General features: G+C 38.1%; 1 non-coding gene across 1 annotated transcript; it reads right to left on the reverse strand.

Moving 5' to 3' along the window:
• Positions 1 to 417: 417 nt before the first annotated feature.
• LOC113719526 (small nucleolar RNA R71) lies at positions 418 to 524 on the reverse strand. The gene has a single exon (XR_003454911.1). It is a non-coding gene; the product is annotated as a small nucleolar RNA R71 (small nucleolar RNA).
• Between the last annotated feature and the right edge of the window lie 4387 nt (positions 525 to 4911).

Here is a 4911-nt window from a genome sequence, read left to right on the forward strand (position 1 = left end):
ATCTTGATAGAATTACCATTTGAAGAAGAAATGGCGGAAAATGACCTAAATAGGCGAGTTCTGCGAGATTTTACTATACCGGGAACACAAGGTTCACAAACGAGCATAGCAAGGCCTGCGGTAAATGCTAACAACTTTGAGATTAAACCATCACTTATCCAAATGGTTCAACAATCTCAATTTGGAGGTAATGCAGTAGAAGATCCTAATACACACTTAGCTACATTCTTGGAAATTTGTGATACAATTAAAATGAATGGAGTTAGTGATGATGCTATAAGGCTAAGATTGTTCCCATTTTCATTGAGAGATAAGGCCAAACTTTGGCTACACTCTCATGCTCCCAATACTTTCACTGGATGGGATGAATTATCAAGAGCATTCTTAAATAAGTATTTTCCACCAGGTAAGACTGCTAAGCTTAGAATGGATATCACTAGTTTTAGCCAATTGGAAGGTGAATCATTATATGAGGCATGGGAAAGGTTTAGAGATTTGCTTCGGAAATGTCCACATCATGGACTGCCGGAGTGGTTAATCATACAAACCTTCTATAATGGTTTAGTTTTTTCTACTAAAACTATGATCGATGCAGCTGCAGGTGGAGCTTTAATGGGTAAAACACCCCAAGAAGCTCATAATTTGATAGAAGAAATGGCAGCAAATAACTACCAATGGGCCAATGAGAGAGGTAATACAAGACGTCACGCAGGTATGATAGAAATGGACACTCTCAATATGCTGAGTGCTCAAATGAATAATGTGATGAAGTTGCTAAGTAGACAAGGTGGAGTTGGTCCAAGTTCATCTAATGCACATGTAGCAAGTTGTTCTATATGTGGAGGTGAACATGATACTAATGAGTGTGTCGATTCTGAACAGGTACAATTCGTCAATAATTACAATCGTAATGCTCAAAATAACCCCTACTCGAATACTTACAATCCGGGATGGAAAAATCATCCAAACTTCGGATGGAAGGATCAAGGAAATCAACCAAGGCCAACCAATCCACCGGGATTTCAATCAAGGCAACAACAAGCTGAAACTAAACCTGGTTGGGAGATGGCAGTGGAAAAGCTCGCAAAAGTTACTTCAGACAGATTTGAGCGAGTAGAAGGAAGGTTGGACCAACTCACTACAATGTACAGGAATGTAGAGGTCCAAATTGGTCAAATTGCTAGTTCGTTGAATAATCGAAATCAAGGCGAATTACCTAGCAAAACAGAGGTCAATCCTAAGGAGCATGTGAAAGCCATTACTCTTCGTAGTGGTAAGCAATTAGAAGATCCTCCAGTGATGGAAGTAGAAAAAAATGTTACAAAATGAAAAACTAGCTACGTATGGTCATCCTGGCTTCTCCCTTGTGTTTCTGCATAAAAGGTGGTAGAAATTCCATTCCTCTCACTTCATAATTTCCTCCACTTAGATTTTGTAAAAAAGAAGTCAAAGATATGATGTTCCTTTTGTCCACACTCATTTGGTCTTCTCTTTTATTGCAGAAGCATGTGCCACCGATTTCTGTCCCTCAAAATAGCTGTAAAAGTTGTGAGAAAGGTAAAGAAAAACGGCTGTGCCACTTGCTGAGGAGAGAGACAGATCCGAGCCTCGGATCCGAGGAGTGATAATGGATCCGAGCTCGGATTATAGGATCCGAGGCCTTCCCATGATGGATCCGAGGTCGGATCGTCCTGACCTCGGATACACTCCGCCAGAAGTACAGACGAGGGGTCGGATCCCTCTTGTACACACGGATCCGAGCTCGGATCCGTGTTAAGCAATTTTTCCAGTTTTTCACTTCTTCCCTTTTTCTACATTTTTGCTCCCAATTTCTTGTGTACTTTGTCCTCTGGATGACCCTGACATTTCTTTCAACTTGTGCATGAATTTCATACATCAATTACCTTCACAATTTCACAAAATTACGCATTAATCCACTCATTTATCAATTTCTTAACTCTTAAACAATATTTAAGCAATTATCACCAAAAGAGTTCAAATATGGCTTTAATCTTCTCAAAACATACCAAAAATTCATGCCAAATTCGTACAAAATGTACGTTAAATATTCACTTATCAATTTTCATCAAACACTCCATCTCTCTTCACTCATGTTGGCCGGCCACTCATAGGAGGAAGAAGGAGCCAAAGTTCTTCATTTTTCTTGCTTCATTTCTTCATCAAATCCCTCCACAATTTACACACAACTTGCAAACTACTTGGTGATCAACCTAAACTAGGAAAGGAGCTTCATCTCACGGTTTTTCTTGAGCTTAAAGTGACCGAAAATTTCTGCTCTAGTCATCTAAGGAAGTAAGTGATGATCAACCTCTTGAATCTTGGTTTATGGAAGTTATCTTGCACTTATTATCTCATAGATTCACATGGGTAGCTTTATATTGTTGGAAATCTTGTGAGTGGGCTCTATGAAATCCCACAATGGCTTGATGAACTGATTTGATGAGATTTGATATTATTTATATTGTATTAGTGTTTAATCTAGTGATAATAAGTGGTGTTGTGAAAGATAGCTCAAAGGAAGTGAAAAGGAAAATTTTACCGTTTCTGCCCCTGCCATTGCCGTGCACTTTGGTGCACTTTTTTGTGGTCCAATTGACTTGTTTTTTATGTAAATGTGTAATATAGGTTGTGTATAAAGTTTTCTCAAAAATTTACGTGATTTGGATGAGTGAGTGTTGAGATTTCGAAAATTTGCCAAAGCTGGAAACGGGTGTCCAGAATGCTCTGGCAGTGTGTTTGTTTCAGCCATAACTTTTTGCTTCGACATCAAAATCAAGTGTCGTTTGCGGCACTATAAACTAGACATTTCCAATTTTTCAACGGCATAAAATGCATGCCTTGATTCCACCTGAGTGAGCCGTATCAACCTTGTTAAGTTGCCTGTTCTGTTTCTCATTTGTACTGGAAGCCCTGTTTTGAGCTGCGAATTGATGCTCAATTATGAGCTAGTTGTGGATAGAATTTTAAAACAATTCCTTGTATCCTTATGAATATAGTTTTGAATGCCACCAACCACGCTCAATTCCAAGTTGAATTGAATGAGTTGTGGCTAAATTTCGAAATTGGCTCAGTGATGAAAAACCCTCTTTTTGGCTAGTTGAATGACTCTTTTTGAATTGGGACTTGTGATCTTGAAATTCTTGGTGTTAATCACCTACCAAATGTATCTTGGATATTTCTTAGACATTTGTCTTCATAAATGGACCATGTTTGAAAAGATTCGTTGGCCAAATTTTTTAAAAAAGGGAAATGAAAGTACAAGGCAGCTTTGCCTTGGAAAATTGAAACTTTAGTGACTTTGTTAACCCACTTTCCGAACGGATTTTCTATGAAAATTGACAGAGGAATAGCCCTTATATGGTAGTGTAATAGTACCAAATTTGGTACCATTCCAAGTCCATTTTGATGCCCAATCAAAGTCCCAAAGTTAGTGATTTAAACCTGAAAATTAGCCTGACAGTCTCACTTTTTCAGCAACTTTGATCCGCTATATCTTGGTGCTCAAAACTCCAAATCCTGTTCAGCTTATTATGTTTTAAACTTTGATTGTAACTCTAATTGAGTTCCAAATTTCAGAGGCTAGTTCACATTGTGTGAATTTTGCCGAATTTCCAAACTTTGCCGAAAATCAATCCAAATCTGTCTTGGTATTCCAAAACAACATCTTGGACCCAAAATTTGAATATATTCCAATTGGAATCATGAAAAAGTATTTTCTTGGAACTTTTAGTACTTTAGAAATAGTTTCCAACGGTACCAAATTTTTTAATTTTGAACTTTCAGAGAGTGAGTTATGATTTTCCAAAGAATACTTTAAACTTGATAAATTTTGGCCTTTTTGAAAAGAATCCGCGCGGGAATAATTTCATAGAATCCGGCCATATATCCGGCCAGTTCTTGGCCGGATAGTTGGCAGGATTGATGGCGAGATTTGAAAAAAAATTGGGTTTCTTCACTGTCTCAAATCCGGCCAGAAATCCGGCCGGATTGTGACGTGGCATCTTCACGTCCGATTTCGATCGTTCGTGTGGAAATTTATTTACATGGTTTCAAACCTACTTATTTCCATCCAATGATTTTAAAGATAAAAATCAGATTTTTACTTGAGTTTTAAACCCACCTTTGAATCTCGATTTACGAGTAATTGAGGCTCATTTTTGTAATATTTTCTTAGATTGTACACGGGTACAATTTTTCTCGATAAGTAGGGGTTTTAAGCGATAGTGTGTAATAGTTGATTGTTATTTGCTCAGGCGCTCAAAGGGACCTTCAAGAGGAACTCGAAGTGGACGCCTAAACACTTGTTTGAGCACTTACTCACTTGTTTCGAATTGGTGAATGTTTCATATAGGAGTACGTTATTTGAATAGTTTTACGACATGTTTACTCCTTGGTCATTATGTGTTTAACTGTTAAGTGTTACCGATAATTGCTCCTATGAACTTTTTCATTGTTTTCAGGCGAGTGTGTACTTTATCTCACTCGACCTATTAAAATGATAAATCTTACCGTTAACCAAGATTATTACCGTCTACCGTTTACCGTTCACTGTTTACCAATTTACTTGATTACCTGCTTACTCGATTACTTGACTACTTGATTATTTGATTGCCGTAAATTACGTATTCACATGAATTTTTCCACAATTTTACGACGTGTGTGTACTTCATCTCACTCGACCTACAAAATTGATAAATTTTTACCGTTTACCGATTTACTTGATTACTTGTGCATGTTGTAAGCTCTAAGTTGAACTGGGCCCTGCCCTTGGTTATTGACCTACTCGAGTCAGGACTGGGTTAGGTCGGGTTGGTTGGAACCCTGAGATACCGTTTCGGTATACTCGAGTACTACCACTGGAGGAACGAGGTGATGGCCAGACAAACCGAG

The sequence above is a fragment of the Coffea arabica genome, chromosome 1e (assembly GCF_036785885.1).
Source record: "Coffea arabica cultivar ET-39 chromosome 1e, Coffea Arabica ET-39 HiFi, whole genome shotgun sequence".
Taxonomy (NCBI): domain Eukaryota; kingdom Viridiplantae; phylum Streptophyta; class Magnoliopsida; order Gentianales; family Rubiaceae; genus Coffea; species Coffea arabica.